Source organism: Sus scrofa, chromosome X, assembly GCF_054392235.1.
Source record: "Sus scrofa isolate SSC_HxYL_T2T_F1_AM1 chromosome X, Sscrofa_HxYL_maternal_Yorkshire_Landrace_v2.0, whole genome shotgun sequence".
NCBI classification, from domain to species: Eukaryota; Metazoa; Chordata; class Mammalia; order Artiodactyla; family Suidae; genus Sus; species Sus scrofa.
The window spans coordinates 132,499,658-132,516,888 of NC_139401.1; the positions used below are offsets into that span (position 1 = coordinate 132,499,658).

Genomic DNA, 17,231 nt, shown 5'->3' on the forward strand with positions numbered 1-17,231 from the left:
TTTGACCCCTAGCCTGAGAACCTCCATATGCCATGGGTGTGGCCCAAAAAGAACCCAACATAGTGTCCGTAAGGATGCAGTTTCGCTCCCTGGCCTCGCTCAGTGGGTTAAGCATCCGGGGCTGCTGTGGCTGTGGCGTCGGCCGGCAGCTGCAGCTCCAATTCCACCCCTAGCCTGGGAACCTGCACATGCAGTAAGTGTGGCCACAAAAAGGAAGAAAGAAAACAGGATAGCACCACCTCACCAAGGGCAAGGTGGGGACTCGTGTGTAGGGCTCAGCCTTTACAGTTTTCAAAGTGCTTTCACCTCTCTTCCCAGCGTGACCCCCGCACCTACGCCGTCTTCTCTACCGGCCCTTTCTGCTTGTGTCGCCTCCTTCTCCAGCTGGGGCTGGGCCGGGTTCCCAGCGTGCTGGTGGTGGAGAAATCCCCAGTAACTACGGGCTTAGGAAGAGCATGGTCCCACCCAGCAGCTGCCCTGCCTCTGCACCACCACAGGTCCCTCTCTCCCTCTGCTCCCAGACTCACAGATTTGGAATCCGGTTACCCCGTGGCCCACTGGGGAGCCTCTGTGGCATGCAATGCATGCAATCAAAAAGAATTTACTGAACACTCTGAAATCTGGTGCAAAAGTGAATGTGAGTCAAAGAGGTTCGGAGTCTGGGGTGGGGAGTTGACAGGACAGCCGGGTAAGCAAATGATGACATCAGTGCCATGGGAAGGGTTCTGGGGGGAGCTCCCAATTCTGCCCGGCCCAGAGCAAGTGCTATGTTGCTGCCTTTCTAGGAGTGTGGCCAATCCAGGGGAAAGGAACAACAGTGCAAGGGGCTGGAGGGAGGAAAGAAGGCGGTGCATCCAGGGAACGAAAGAAGCTCCCTGTGATTAGAGCAGAACTTGGAGGGGAGAGAGAGAAGAGGCTCACGGGAAGAGGTGCTGAAGCGTAGGTGGGGTTCGAGTCTACCGGGCCTTGTCAGACAGAAGTCTTCACTCCTCAGTAGGGTTAATGTGTGTTTGTATGTGTACCTAATGCTATATGATTATTCACACACACACACAGTGGTATCAAAAAAGAGGAACTTTTTTACCTCTTAAATTTCAGGATTAAGAAATGTAACAGGCAAGGAAGTTCGTTAAAGTCATCCTATTCACGGTCATTTACCTGAAGTCATTATGTGTAGTTATAATGCAGGACAAGGACTATTACAGGTGTTCTCTGAGTCCGGTTTGGCGGTTTTTTTTCTTTTGATTACACACTGAATTCCCTTCCTGAAGTTGTCTCCCCTGCCCCTTTCTTTCTTTCTTCTTCTTTTTTAAACTTTAAAAACATGAAGTAGAGTTGATTTTCCTTTCCTTTCTTTTTCCTGAGTTAATGGTCGGTCGTCTGTCTCAAGGCTCGAAAAAGTAGAAGGAACTTGGTCCTGAAAGGTTTCCCTTCCCTGAGTCTCAAGAGAGTTCTTGCAAAGGTCCTGGTATACAGCGTGAAGGATGCCGGCGTCAGTGAAATTTCTTTTTCTCTTGCAGTATCTCAACTTCACGCAGCCAACCCTGTGCACCCAAACGTAGCTCAGTTTAGTGACAGATGCTAGACAAGTGTTCCCTCTGGGTTTCCCTTTTACTGGAGAAAAACAGTAAGACGCAGAGAAGAATTCTGGGACTACACTTCCCGGCGGCTTCCGCTTGGTGCCTAGTGCAGCTTCCCTTAACAGGGGTGGCCCCTAGCATCTTGGTCCCGCCCATTCCCGGCACGGGGCTTGGAACTACAACTCCCAGCTGCCTTCACACGCCAGGCCCCCCCGCCCCCCCGCAAAGGTCTTCCCAGCAGCCTCCCGGGCGAGGGGCCCCGCCCCTCCGAACTGCTCCCCCGGCGTGGCCGGCGCCCTCTACCCGCCCCGCCCCCGGCACGTGACGCACCGCCGCCAACCGGCGCGGGGAGGAGGGCGGCGGGCGGTGGTCAGGGGCGGGGAGGCCGCAGGGGGCGGGGCCCCGGAGGGGGCGGAGCGGGGCCCGGGAGCCGAGCAGCCTGGCAACGGCGGTGGCGCCCGGACTGGGAGGTGGGTGCGCGCTCGCGGCCGGCCTGGCTCCGAGCCGGGAGTAGCGGGGACCCGTGGTGGTGGAGCTGGGAGGAGAAAGTTGGGACTCCCGGGGCCGATAGGTCCCCCTGGGCCTCGAAGCACCCGCGGGGGTGGGCGGGGGGGGTGGTTAGCGCGAGTGCTTTCACTGTCCCGGCGGGGCAGGGCTGAGGCCGGGGAGCGCAGGCAGGTGCCTCCGGCTCCTCCGGTTCTCTCCGCCTAAGGTCCCCGGCCGGCGGCGGGCGAAGGTCGGGACATGAATCGCGTCGGCGGGCCAGGGGTGGGGGAGTGGGGGCGTCGCGGCCACTGCCCGGACTTTGCTTCCCGGTCCCGAGGCGGTGAGCGGGCCGGGCGGCCGCCCTGCCTCCCCGGCGACGCGCCGCGGCTGGTCCTCGCCCTAGCCCTCGGGGCGGGGCGGGTGCCTGCCGCATCCCCGGTGGGTGCTGCGGAGGGGCCGCAGCTCGGCACCGTCCGGCGCTCTCGGCCAGCGTTTCTGTGTCACGCACGGGAGGTTTATCTGCTTTTGCAACAGTTGAGGAAAGATCTGAGGAGGGAAGGGTTAGTTCCCTGATACGCAGTCGGAAGTATGCACAGGCACGAGCAAGCGCCCTTTGCCGGGTTGCCTCCCTTAACTGTCTTGCTGCGCTCAGGAAGTGAAAACTAATTTTAGTTTTTGCCTAAGCAAATATGAAATGAATCTACTGCAGAAACTGTATCACGGGCTTTATAGACGCATGCAAAGTATGAAGTGAAGTGGATTGTGACTGGTTTTTAAGCAGATGTACGAGAATGGCATCGTGGCATATTAGAAATGACTGGGACCTTTAAATTTATATAGTTCACTTCTTTCTCCGGAAGGGAAGCCAAGGCCCAGAGAGGTTAACCAATGGGACAACTTAATGGCAAAGCTGCTTTCACAAGTCACGTTTCTGGGGGCATCTCAGCATCTGGGTAATTTTTATCACAGCCCAGTTTTATTCCTTGTAAAGTATCCACTGTGGAGTCTAGAGACTGAGTCAGCGATTTTGCTATAGTTCAAACTATATTGAACTACATTCAAAACCAGTTTGCAGCCCGATAAGACAATCAGGCTTGTTAATTTATAGACACATTTCCCTTTCATCCAACGCACGCGCACACACACACACACACATCTATTTATGTATATATGGCATGATCACTTATTCATCAGTTGTGACTCTGCATGACTTTTGGCTCTTTCACAAAACCAAATCTACCCTTGAGCGGTTCCACATCGTGGAGTGGGTTCAAACCTGAGGTCCTGCTAGTGTGTAGCAGGTACTTGAAAGTGGAAAACATTCGCAGGGGCTTTTAGATTCTAGGATGGCCATTAAACGATTGGTCTCCTCGCCTGAAAGTTCTAACTTGTATTTATCAAGTTGTCAGTGGTTTCATTCATTCAACCCAGAATGTCCGTGGTGTCCCGCAGCGTCCCGAGCGCTGGGAAGACAGCAGACGGCACCGCTGACCAGGTCCCTGCCTTACAGAGCTGCTGCGTGGGGAAGCAGACGGTAAACAAATAAGCAATGATAGATTTTCCGCTGGAGCCAAGCACGATGAGAAAGAATAGAGCTCTGGAACGATGTTGACTATCCAGCAGGTTGGCCGGATGGATAAGGAGTTGGGTGTTACTTATAATTGCTAGTGTTAGATTGTTCGCTGCTGCTCCATGAAAGCAAATAGCCATATCCTTGTCGGAATCAAGGAGATCCGATGGGGTCATGCAGCAGGTGCCTCTTGGATGCTAAGTTCGTCACAGCCTCATTTTTACTTGCATCCCCCCTGCCCCATACAAACAGTACGTGGTTTCAAACACCTAGAGAGGGCGCTCTTCAAACTCCTTGTGTCTCGGTCGCTGCCTTGCTCCCCCTACAGAAGGCCCTGTGACCCAGGTCACGGTTGGGTCATCGTTCCATGCCCGCGTCTGCTGGCCTGACACCAGGCTTTCTCTTCCTGCATATGCTGGTTTGGACTGGGAACCCACCATCTGAAGGGCAGCTCAGCCCCTGTGCTGTGTGGTGGGTCAGGAAGCTGGTTCATTGGAAGGTAGCTCTGGCGTGAAGAAGCACCCACCTGCCTGGGACAAGAGGCCAAGAGAGTGGTGGCTGCGCTTGCCTGCCGGTAGCGTTCATCGGCTCGGTGCCTTTTCCGTGCCTTCCCATTCTCTGGGTTCGGTGGCTTCAAGGAGTTTGTTTTTTTTGTTTTTTTTTTTTTTTTCATTTTTACAGCTCTGAAAAATCATTAAAGTTACCAAAAAAAAAAAAAAAAAACCGAGCCTCTTCAAGGCTTAGGCGACATTTTGAACTGGTGGCCAGCGATTTCAAAAGGCCAGAGTTTCTCATTATTTCTAAAGTTTTCTCAGTTTTATAAAAGAGTAAGTGGTTGTTTTCATTGCTCACTAGTCATTTTCCTTCCCTGTTTGTGACCTCTTTGAAGTTCTGCTTTCTCTGTTTTCTTGTTTCTCAGTTCATTATTCCTTTTGGGCAGATGGGGGACAGGGGCTGTTGTTGGCCCATGAGGCGTTGGCCCAGGAATCGAGTCCTGGCTCTCCTACTACCTGTGTAACCTCAGGCAGGCGAGTTCCTTAACCTCTGTGCCTCAGCTTCCTTATCTGTAAAATGAGGATACTAATAATAGGATTGTTGTCCCAGGGCTGTTGGCAGGACTGCGTGAAAAGGTATGTTAAGTGCTTACAATTGCATCTTGCACATAGTAGGCACTCAAGAAGTGTTCGTGCTTACTGACTTGAGGCTCATGGAACTCCTTTCTTTTAAAGGAAAGAGTCCAGCCATGTCCCAATAACCTTTTGGAAATCCAGTAAGCATGATTTTCTAGACACTTCTCTGCCTTTCATTGTTGACCCGAGCTTTTAGATTCGGGTGACATTGGCGGCAGCCGTGTGCAGTTCTTGCAGGGCTAAGTTCTCTCGACTATTTAGACTCAGAAATTACTCGAGCTCATATTTTGTTGGTCACCACGCACACGAATAGGGCAAGAGAGGCTTTCTTCCAGTTCCTTTGCCTGGAGAGCCGGAGAGGACCCGGAGACGCATTTGGGGTTAGTCAGATGAGATGCAGCTGCCACCCTGTAAGTCAGAGTTTCTCATATGCTAAGTGTTGACGGCCCGGGACCACCGGGACCATCTCTTTAGGAACTTGGCATCCTGTGCTTTCTATTTCTGCCCGAGGACCAAGGAGGCGAGAGAAAGTCCCTTCTGAGGTCTGTGATCCTGGCCAAGTCATTTCATCTCACGGCTGGTGGCTGTTCCGGCTGTAAGGTGGAGCTAGGTGCGCATCCGCGGCCCTTGGAGGCGGCGGCATCCTTGTCGTTGCCTCCGAGCCTTGGGAGCCGACTTGGCCCCTCCCCCCAGAGCTGTAGGTGTGGCCTCTGCCCCCCTCCCCCTCCGTCAGCGCTGACATAGGCACGTGTCTTACTGCCCCTCAAATGGACCTGAAGCCCTTGGAACCCCTCTTGAGCTCCCCTTTGGTTTCCTCTTGAAAGGGCAGTCCCCTGTCACCAGCAGGCACAGGGCCACAGCGAGGCCATCTCTGCATCAGGGAGGGCCGCCTGCCTCTTCTCCAGGACGCAAGGCTCTCCTCTGTCACAGCAGCGCCTGACTGTAGCTCCGCAGTGCAGCTCGAGGCCCTGCCAGGTCCTCCACTCCTGGGGTCGGGATGAGAAGAAAGCCAGGGCTGGGCTGCTCTCCGGGTCCACACCGCCTACCCCCGCCGAGCAGGGTGGGTGCCGAGTGCTCTTCTCTGCTAACTTGAATGTGTCTTGCCATAGCTTGAAATGACTCCATAAGTAACTGTTGGAAGTTCCACGCACTTAGGTTCGTTTAGTATCGTCCTTCCTCGACCCTTTGTCGTGATATGTTAACACCTGCGACTTCCGGTGATAATCGTTTTTTCCATCTTCCACGTTTGGAATAAAGAGGTCTGAGGTTGGTGACAGTTTCCTGGGCAGGTGAAGCCTGACCTGGCCCTCTGCCCGCAGCCGATGCTTAGCAGGTCCTCTCTGGCTTGAACTGGACCAGGGGGCCCAGCGTAGAATGGTCGGGGTGTGTTCATTTCAGCAAGTTCTGTTGTCTTTTTGGGGATGCTGTTCTCTTGAGTGCGGGCTGAAAGGCAGCTCTAGCTTAGCCTTCCATCCATGGTCAATTAGCAGCTGAATAAGACAGCTTTTTGAGTGGGGGGGCTTCACATGTGGGCGGGCCCCCCCATGCCCTGGGCTTTTGGGCTGTTGTACGTGCACTTTGAGTTTTGAGTTTAGGTTCGTTTTTTGCTTGGCTTGTCGGTGTGTTTGGGGGTGCGGAGGGGGAAGGGAAGTTGAAGGCGAATAATTGAAAGTAAAAGTAACTTGTTTGGACCTTCTCCTGCTCTTACCCCCTTTGCTGCAGGCCTTGGCCACACAGTGATGGCCTTTCTTTAGCTCGCCGTCAGTGATACATATTGCTATCTTGTCCTTGAGCATTTGGGGAGAAGGAGGCACCCTTTGATTCCCAGAGTCTCCTGAAAGGGACCTGCCTGCCACATCAGGGTGTCCTCCCCTCCGTGGGAGCTCTGGGGCGGGGGTGGGTCATAAAGGGGATTCCTAGCATCACGTGGTGTTGCCTGATGGCCTTGAGATGACTTAGGCGGGGTTGGAGCTGTCAGGGTTCATTCCAGCACGTCTGGAATCGGCCTGAGCTGTTTTACTGGAATAAAAGTGTACCTGCCCCGAAGTGACCCCGGCCCTGACGCGTCGGTACTATCTGTGCGTCACAGTGACAAGGAAGATTTGCACTTGGTTTCAGTGAGACCCCAGAGGGCGGGAAGAAGCTTCGGTGGTCCCGGACCCGGCAGGGAGAGTGGCCGCCCCTGCCACCCTCCCAGGTGGAGGGCAGTCGAAGTGGCCCTCGCCTCTTTGTGGCCATTGCTGCGAGGCATAGTCACTGCTGTTTTCAAGCTGAGGCCGCGTGCGACCCTCATTGGCCATCTCCTTCCTTCTCTGATAGCAACCCCCAAGTGACATGGTCATGGCTCCAGAGCTTCCGTCCCTTCTATGCCCCGGAACAGTTTGTCCTTGTTCCTAGAATTGTCTCACTGCCCGGGCTCCTGGGGGCTCTGAGAAGTGCAGACTCTGACCCCCCTCCCCCCACCTATACCACCGGGCGCTCTAACCAGACCCCCAGGTGATCTGTATGCAAATTCAGGTTCGAGAAAGTTGAGCTAAGTAGCAGTTCCCGTCCTGGCTTCTCAGTCCTTTGGGACCACGCTGTTCATTAGAAAAATAACTCAAGCCACATGTGTAATCCGTTTTCCTGGTAGCCACATTAAAAAGAAGACAGATGAAATCAATTTTTGTAATATATATCATTCAACCTAGTGTTCCCAGATGTAATCGTTGCAGCCTGTGATCGGTGTAAGTGTTCGTGAGTTGGTCCCCTCCCCCTTTTTCTCCTCAGTGGGCGAGATCCGGCGTGTATTTTACGTTTGCAGCTTGGACGAGCCCCGTGTCACGTGGTCAGGGACCCCAGCGCTGGACAGCGCAGCTCCGAGAGGTACGTTCCGGCCTCAGTCTGCTGATGGGGCCATCAGATGTGCTGTCCGTGCCCAAAGAGCAGTCAGAGCCTCCTCGGCCTGGGTGACAACTTTGCCTGAACATTTTCGGTTAATCCACGCCGAGCCCTTTGCCCGTCGCCCGAATCCTCGCCTCACCCCCGGTGGGGCAGGGAGCTCTTCTCGGGCTTTCGGCTTGGGAAGCCGGCCTGAGAAGTGGACGAGTGCAACGCAAGCTCCTGGGGGTGTCCTTGCAGGACTCGAGGAACGCCTGTCCTCTGGCTCACGGCGGCGGCGGCCCGACGGGACGTCTCCTCGCCCCGCAGTCCCGCAGGGCGCGGGCCGCGCCTTGACTCACCTGGGGAGCCTTAACGACCGGCTGCCCGGGCCCCGCCCTGTCATTCAGATTTATTTGATCTCGGGGGAGGTCAGACATCTGCATTTTTTCAATGCTGTGGGGGCTGCTGGCCCGTCGCCCAGCTCCTGAGCAGCGGTCCCCAGCTTTGCTGCGGGGCCCGCCACCCTGACAGGGGGGAGGGGGGTTGAAGGGCAGGGTCGGACCCGTGGAGACGGGGTCGGGCGCCCCCTTCTCCCAGGTGATGCGGATGGTGGTGCTTCGGAATCACCTGAGGGCGGTTCCCCAATCCCAGTTCCCTGGCAGCCAGCCTGGAGTTTCTGATTCAGGAGGCCGGGGTGGGGCCCAGGACCTGTGCTGGAGAAGGCTCGATGGTTTCCGTATTTCACCGCAAAAGTATTCTGTTGACTTCGTTTGGTGTTGGCACACTTCTAGTGCAAAGGGTTTTGGGGGGGGGCGTGCGTACAAATGTATATTGAGTTTCATCAACCCCCTCTCCTGCTTTGACGAAGCTAGGCCCCCCTTTTATTTTTAAGTTTTTATTGGAGTATGGTTGATTGACAGTGTTGTTAGTTTCAGGTGCTCCCCCTCCCATTTAAACCTGTTCGTGCCAGGGGCTGTGTTAAGGGTTTTTCAACCCTGACTTTGTCGCATTAAGCAGGTTTGCGTTGTTGTTGTGTTTGTTTCATGATATTTTCTTTTTTTTTCTTTTTTTTTTTATTTTCCCACTGTACAGCAAGGGGGTCAGGTTATCCTTACATGTATACATTACAATTACATTTTTCCCCTACCCTTTGTTCTGTTGCAACATGAGTATCTAGACATAGTTCTCAATGCTTTTCATGATATTTTCTTCGGGATTTTGACATCTATGTTTGTGAGCGAGATTGGGCTTTATTTTTAGTTTCCTCTACTTCCTTTGCCTAGTTTTGCCAGCCGTGTACAGTGAGAGTATATTCCCTTTTCCTGGTCTCTGGGAGTTTGTATACAACTGGAGTCGTTTGTTTCTTGAAGGTTTAGCTGAACTTGCCCCAGGACCAGCGGGCCTGGTGCTTTTGGTGTGGGAAGGTTTTACGGCGCCGGTTCATATCTGCCGTATCTGTAGTTGAGTCTGTCTCTTGCGTCTTAACTCTTCCTATTGTTTATTTGTACCGTCTCTCTTTTTCTTGGTGAGTTTTACCAGAAGTTTGTTAGTTGTGGTTACACGGTCTGAGGTGTGTCAATATGTGGAAATGAACGAGCATGAGTGTGTTCTCAAGCTTCTCTTTGATTCCTTTTGTTCGTTTTTTTTTGGCCCTGCCCGTCGCATGCGGAAGTTCCCCGCCCAGGGCTAGAACCCGCACCACAGCAGGGACAGCACCGGATCCTTAACCTGCTGAAGCCACCAGGGAACTCCTTGATTAATATTCATGAAACTTCATCTGATTTGAAAGTCAAATTTATGTCTAAGGGTATTTATTCCCCAAAGCCTTACAGTTACAAAACCCTGTCTCCTGCCAGGTGTGCCGTTTCTCTGAGCCACTCTAATATTCGTTTTTGTTTTTTTTTTTTTTTTTTTTGGTATACTGCAGATTTGAGCTAGCGTGTACTTGACGTGCTTGTGAACACACACACACTCTCACACTCATTGCATTTCCTCCCTTTTCTTACACCAGAAAAGCATACTTCGTACCCTATTCGGCCTCTTGCTTTCTTAAAATCTACCCCGCAAATCTCTCTCCATTTTCTCCTCCCTTCCTTCTTTGAATTTATTCTGCTGCTTGGATGTTTCAAAACAGTCTTTTTATTATTATTACGTAGTTCTAATATATTCCGGTTTCCATTGTGATTATTTCATCCACCTGTGACTTGTTTAGACATTTATTTTTAAATTTACAAATACAGGAGTTCCCGTCGTGGCTCAGTGGTTAACGAACCCGACTAGCATCCATGAGGACGAGGGTTCGATCTCTGGCCTTGCTCAGTGGGTTAAGGATCCCGAGTTGCCGTGAGCTGTGGTGTCGGCCCGTGGCTACAGCTCCGATTGGACCCCCAGCCTGGGAACCTCCATATGCCTAGGGTGGGGCCCTAAAAAGACAAAATAAAAAAAAAATAAAATAAATGTACTAATGTATTTTGTAGGTATTTTAAAACCTGATTCTTAACTGCATGAGGGTCAGAGAATGTGGTCCGAAACTAGTAGTTCTTGGAACGGTGTTTATACAGATGGCGTTTTGTGGTTGGTTTCTTTCACTTAGCGCGGCGCCTTCTGTGCTCATCCATGTTTTATCGTCCACGTAGCAGCAGCTGGTGACTTTCTTTTGCTAAGTGCTCCTGCCACAGTATGGCTAGAACTTACTTTGTCCATTACGAGTTGGTGAACATTTGAGTTAATTCGGTGTTTTGGCCGTTATGAACAAAGCTGCTGTGAACATTTGCTTACAAGTCTTTGTGTGGGCTCATGTTTTCGCTTGTCTTGTGCAAATACTTAGGTGTGGCACTGCTGGGCCGTATGCTTAGTGGATGTTTAACTTCACAAGAAACTGTCAAACCGTTTTCCCAAGTGTCTGTGCCATGGTGCATTCCTGTCCCCCTGGCAAAGTACAGTATGGGAGTTCTGCTTGGGCCACGTGCTCACTAACACTTGCTGTTGTTGTCCTGGTCAATTGTGGCCATTCCACTGGGTGTGCGATAGCAGTTCATTGTGGGTCTTTTTGGTTTCGTTTTTTGTCTTTTCTAGGACCGTACCTGCAGCATCTGGAGGTTCCCAGGCTAAGGGTTGAATCGGAGCTGTAGCCACCGGCCTACGCCAGAGCCACAGCAACTCGGGATCCGAGCTGCGTCTGCAACCTACACCACAGCTCACGGCAACGCCAGATCGTTAACCCACTGACCGAGGCCAGGGATCGAACCCGCAACCTCATGGTTCCTGGTTGGGTTCATTAACCACTGCGCCACGACAGGAACTCCCATTGCGGTTTTAATTTGCATATTCCTAATGACTAATGGTGGTCTGTCTTCAAGTGCTTATTGCCCTGTCTTCTCTGATGAAGTGCCCACTCAAATCTGTTTCTTACTGAATTGTCCGTGTTATTAATAAGTTATAAGAGTGCCTTATACATTTCGGATACAAGGCCTTTATTAGGTAATTTGCACATACTTTCTCCTGAACTGTGGTTTTACCCTTTCATTTTCCTAACTGTGCCTTTGAAAGGGCAAAGATTCTTAATTTTCATCAAGTCTAGTTTATTTTTTTTTTTTCCTCTTACGGTTTATGCATTTTGTGCTCCAAGAAATCATTGCCTAACCTAAGTTCACAAGGATTTCCCCCTGTGCCTCCTTCTAGACTTTTTGCAGTTTGAGCTCTTTGTCGAGACCTCTTTTGGCAGACAGACCCTAAGGTGGTCCCCCGATTCCTGCCCAGCCCCCATCTTCATCCCCTTTAAAATCCCCTTCCCTTGAGTTTACAGCCTTCCGAGACCTTGAGAGAGAGGATCCAGCTCTGACTTGCCCAGACTCCTCGCCCCACGACCCACACAAACTGTGAGATAATTAACGTGTGTTGTGTACAGCTACTAAGTTTGTTATGCAACAGTATAAAACTAATACTTATGTGCTTCTCCTCAAGTTAGTTTTGTATGTTGTGGGAAGGAAGGGTCAAGGTTCACTTCTCTCCACATAGACATCAAATTGTTCTGGTACCATTTGTAGAAAAGGCTCTCCTTTGCCCATCGAATTACCTTGATGCCTCTTTTGGAACTCAGTTGACCATGGGACCTCCAAAAGATGGACCTAGTTCTGGACTCTGTTCTGTTGCGTTGACCCATGTGTCTGCTCTTACACCAGAAGCACGCAGTCTTGATTACTGAGGCATTATAGTAAGTCTGCAAGTGGAAGTCCTCCAACTTCGCTCTTTTTTACCCCCCTTCCCCTGCTCCAAGATTATTTTGGCTACTCTTGGTCCTTTGCTTTTCCATGTAAATTTCAGACTCACCTTGTCAGTTTCTGTGCCGCAACCCCTGGGGACTGAGATGGCATTGAGGCTGTGGATCAGTATCATAACAATATTGAGGCTTCCAATCCTTGAGCATGATATGTTGTTTCTTCACGTGTTTAGGTTTTCTTTAATTTTTCTCAGCAGAGCTTTATAGTTTTCAATGTATGGATCTCTTACTCGTTTTGCTAAATGTATCCCTAAACATTTCATTTTTTAGGTTGTGCAAATGATGCTTTTACACTTGGCATTTATTTGTTCATTGCTACATTGCTACAAATACAATTTTATGTTGATCTTGTCTATCATGCCAACTTACTAAATTTATTTTCGGGTTCCAGTAGTTTTTCTGTAGTAATAGGATTTTTGACATATATGATCATGCCGTCTGCAAATACAGTTTTAATTCTTCCTTCCACTATTTGAGTCTTTCATTTCTTTGTCTTGTTTTATTAAAGTTGCTAGGATCTGTAAAATGTAGTGAATGCAAGCAGCAAGCAAGCGTCCTTGCCTTGTTCCCACACTTAGTGGGAAAGCACCGCCATCTCTCACCATCGAGTAGATGTTAGCTATGGGTTTTCCATGGGTTACCTTAACTATTCCTAGTTTGGTGAGATTTTTTTAAAAACCATTTTTTGTGTGTCTTTTTAGGGCAGCACCTGCAGCATATGGAGGTTCCCTGTTTAGGGGTCAAATCGGAGCTGTAGCTGCCAGCCTACACCTCAGCAGCCACAGCAACACGGGATGCGAGCCACGTCTGCGGCCTACACCACAGCTCACGGCAATGCTGGATCCTTAACCCACTGAGTGAGGCCAGGGATCGAACCCCAGTCCTCATGGATGCTAGTTGGGTTCGTTAACCGCTGAGCCACAAGGGGAACTCCAAAAACATGATTGGATGTTGAATTATGTCTGTAGAAGCTATGCCTCAGATATAATCTTCAGGAAGATATTATAGTATACCTCGTGAATAGCCCTACCGACTCTCCATGTGTATTATCAGCTCCCACCACCCAGCTTTTCCTCCTAGTGCTGCTGGCCGTTTCCATCTGGAGCTTGGGAAGTCTTTTTGTCTTTCTGTAGAGCAGCTTCTGCAGTGGTCACTCAGTATCCATGGGGGATTGATTCCAGGGCCCATTGTGGATATCAAAATCCATGGATGCTCAGATCCCACGGTCAGTCCTCTGTATCTGTGGGTTCTGCATCCATAGACGTGGAGGGCTGACGGTATTGCTCCTTCAAAAGCTATGCTAATTCTGTGTCGGATTCATATGTGCCATGGTTATGGCACTAGAATTCATTCTTTCTTTTTTGCTTTTTGGGGCCGCACATGCAGCATGTGGAAGTTCCCAGGCTAGGGGTTGGATGGGAACTGCAGCTGCCGGCCTCCACCAGAGCCACAGCAATGCGGGATCCGAGCCACATCTGGGACCTGCACCACAGCTCACAGCCACGCTGGATCCTTCACCCACTGAGCAAGGCCAGGGATTGAACCTGCATCCTTGTGGAGACTAGTCAGAGTCGTTTCCGCTGCGCCCCAACAGGAACTCCAGTGCTGGAATTTCTTCATCTTCTTTCTTTGCCATTCTTTTGACGCTGGTTTTGGTTCCTCCTCATCTCCTTGCCTTTCTTATTTCTGCCTTTTTTTCTTAGATGATTTCTTCCTCATTTATGAAAACTTCCTCTCTGCTAATGGTACCCAGTTCTAGAAGGGTGGGTGGGTGGCTGCTGGCCTGCTGGATAACTGCCCCGACTAGGACGGTAGCCCTTGTCCATACTCTGGGTGGCTGCAAGTCTTTGCCTCTTGGAAACAGCGGGGCTTCTAAAGAAGCCGGTCTTGGGAGAGGCCCTTTGAACACTGCTGTAATAACTGCCTGTTGGGCAGGCTCCTGGTCCTGCTGCGAACCCGTCAACCTTCAACGTCAACCTGCTCTTGTAAATTAGGACGATTAACATGTATCAAGCCCAGCGTTTCTAGCAATTGGGAGCCCCTCGGCAACATTCAGAAAGGTCTCTTGCTGCTTTTTCTTCTAGCCCGTGTAGGGAAGGGTCGAGTAGCTCCGCACCTAAATCATCCAGCCCATCTTTGGAGCGCTTCTTGGAATTGCCTTCAGAGGCCACGGCAGCTTTTGCAAAATGTCCTCAACGGAGTCACGTCTCCGAGGAAGGGCTTGCCATTGGGCTTTAGGCTGAAACCATTTTGAGGCCCATCTATTAAATAAGAAGAGTGGGAAGCATTCATGCTGTGGGAAGCATTGTTTTTTGTGTACAAATCGAGATTTGGTGAAATTCATGAGATGATGTCTTATGTAGCTTTAAGCTCTAAAAGCAGCTTCCGCAGGAATGGAAGCATACTTTGAATAGTGACAGTGTGGCTGGAATAAGTGCACACCATCAACGGGCATGCCCTGGAGGCTAGCTCCGCCAGCTACATGTGCTCCGATAGGCATTTCAGCCCTTGTTAAAATTTGTCCTTCCCTTTTTTTTGGCCATGCCAGTGACATGTGGACGTTCCCAGGCCAGGGATCTAATCCGGGCCACAGCAGCGACCTGAGTCACTGCAGTGACACACTGGATCCTTAACCCACTGAGCCACCAGGGAACTCTTTGTTCCTTCTTTTTAATATAGTTTGAAAAGACTCTTCCGTGATACTATGTATTACTGCAGTCAAACAAGAAAGAACATACTGGCTCAGGGCCTCACAGACATGGATTGGGGTGGGGAGGGAAAAAAAATCACTGTTTTACTTCCCTTTAAAATGGAGGCTAGTGTTCTTTTTTGTGACCGTCAGATTTTGTTACACAGAGATGGAATCCCCCCCCCCAAATTTTTATTCAGCCGTGTAAGCATGAGGCATAATGCTTTCGTTTTTTTAATTTGATCATCAGTTAGAGAAGTTAGAGCAAGAGATTCTGTTAGTGGGTATAGTGGGTAAGAGCGCCAGACTGTTTGGGTTTGAATTCTCATTTCTGCAGTTCATAGTGGACATTTTGTAAAAAAATAAATTTTATTGAAGTATAATTGACTTAGAAAGTTGTGGTCATTTCAGGTATACAGCAGACTAAGTCAGTTATACATATATCCATTCTTTTTTTTCCTGTGTAGGTTATTACAGACTGTTGAGTAGATTTCCCTGTGCTAAACAGTAGGTCTCTGTTGTGTCTCTGTTTTATATGTAGGAGTGTGCATATGTCAGTCCCAACCCCCTAATGTATCCCACCACCCCCATGTCCCCTTTGGTAACCATAAATGTGGTTTCAAAATCTTTGTTTCTGTTTTGCAAGTTCTTTTGCATCATTTTTTGTTAGATTCCACCTATTAGTGATCTTGTATGATACTTGTTTTTCTCTGACTGACTTCACTCCGTGTGATAATTTCTGGGTGCAGTTAGTGGATGTGTTTAACCTTCCTCTTCTCAGGGTTGTGTGTTTTCCTCTGAGGACAGTACTAGCAGTTGCCTTATACGGTTGTTGGTGATATTGAAGGAGTTCCTGTGTCCTTAGAACAATGCCTGGCACATAGCAGAGAACCAGTAGATGGAAGTCGTGGCCACTCCCCATGAACGGCTCATCTGTTTTGCTGTAATTGTGCAGGATCACCTGTATATTTATTACCGTTTAACTTATACCTGTTCATTGTCTTTGTTGCCATTTAACTCATTTTCTGTTCATCTGTCCAATTCAGTGACACCAGGTCCTTCACCTGCTGAGCCACCAGGAAACTCCACATCCCTGGTCCTTGCTCCTTGCAGCCCCACCTCACATGTTTTACAATTTCTCACCGCGGTACAGGGCCATTGCCGAGGATGTATTTACTGACTGACATTTGACCTTTTTGGCAATAGGATTAAGGAATTCCACATGCCGAGTAAGGAGGAGCTCAGAGACCATTAGCCTGGTGTCACTTCATTATTTCTTCCAAGAAGCTATATTAACATTTCAGCGCTGGCTAACTTAATAGGTGTCTAGTGAATGTAGATGGATTGACAAACTAAATTGTTCTAGTAACTACATGTTGACCGTTTTGTCAATTGTTGATTTCTGAAGCTAACCTCTTGCCTGCTGCTATGCTTTGGATTTTGTCCCCACAAAAGACATGTTGGTTGGCTTAGCCCCCAGTAACTCAGAATGTGACCTTATTTGGCAGTGGGGTCGTGGTAGATAGAACTAGCTGAGGTCACACTGGAGTAGGGTGAACCCTTAATCCAGGACAACTGGTGTCCTTATAAGCGAGAAGACACGGCTGCACACAGGACAGCACCGCGTGACGGCAGAGGCAGATTTCGAGTGATGCAGCTGCAAGCCAAGGAATGCAGAAGCTGGGGGAAGAGGGCAAGGAAGCTTCCTCCCCTGGAGCCTTCAAGGGAGCAGGACCCTGCCAGCGTCCTGACTGCACACTTGTAGCCGCCAGAACTGGGAGGGAAGAAATCTGTTAGCAGCCATCCAGCGGGCGCTACTTTGTTTCAGCAGCCCCAGGCCACTCGGGCTTCTTTCCTTTATTTTGCCTTCTCCCCGTCACTGCTTGAATGGCGAGTGTGGCCAGCCCTTGGATTTCATTTCATCTCAAATGGTTGCTTTGCCCCCATTAAAAAATTTTTTTTCTTTTAATTTTTTTCAGGGCCACACCTGTGGCCTATGGAGGTTCGCCGCAGCAGCGCCAGATCCTTAATCCACAGAGCGGGAGCAGGGATCGAACCTGCATCCTCATGAATCCTAGTCGGATTCTTAATCCACTGAGCCACAATGGGAACGCCTACATTTTCATCCATTATCCATCGTCTTCATGTATCGTGGTCTTTTTTTAAAAACTGTTTCCTGCAAGGTCAAAGCTACTGGAAAGCCCGGCCCCCAAATGCCATCCCAGTTCTGACCCCCGTGTGCTGGAAGCCGTTGAGAGCAGCGCCATCTGATAGCAAAGCCTGGAGCCAGGTCCCGTGACCACTGGGCCAAAAGTGGAAAATGGTGAGGGAGCCCCGCTCCACACAGTGACATTGACGGCTGTCACAGCGGCACTGCGGGAGAAGAGCAGGGGGCAGAGGACTGGGTAACAATCCACTGACGCGTACAAGTTGAAAACCATGCAAAGCCAGCATATCGCTTAGGGCTCTGCACCTTTGTTGAAAATCACGCAGCTTGGCAAAGGAGGTATCCGCACAAAGCTCAGGCCTGGGAGGGAGCTTGGGGCACCCTTCCCTCCCGAAGGCAGAGGTCTCCAAAGTCCAGCGGGGTTACAAGGCTGTATCCAGCCATTGGGGCCTTATTGTTGGGGCCTCA

General features: G+C 50.3%; 1 protein-coding gene across 12 annotated transcripts in view; it reads left to right on the plus strand.

The window, feature by feature from the left end:
* The first annotated feature begins 1,987 nt into the window (after positions 1-1,987).
* MTM1 (myotubularin 1) overlaps positions 1,988-17,231 on the plus strand; it is a 92,426-nt gene continuing 77,182 nt past the window's right edge. For 4 of the 12 annotated variants that reach the window (XM_003135463.7, XM_021080840.2, XM_021080842.2 and 1 more), the window contains exon 1: positions 1,988-2,050. The gene's annotated coding sequence lies outside the window, so the exon portion shown is untranslated. Of the gene's footprint in view, positions 2,051-3,452; positions 3,601-7,583; positions 7,632-17,231 lie in introns of those variants that run through there. The other 8 variants (XM_085006760.1, XM_013991044.3, XM_021080836.2 and 5 more) reach the window with 4 other exon arrangements.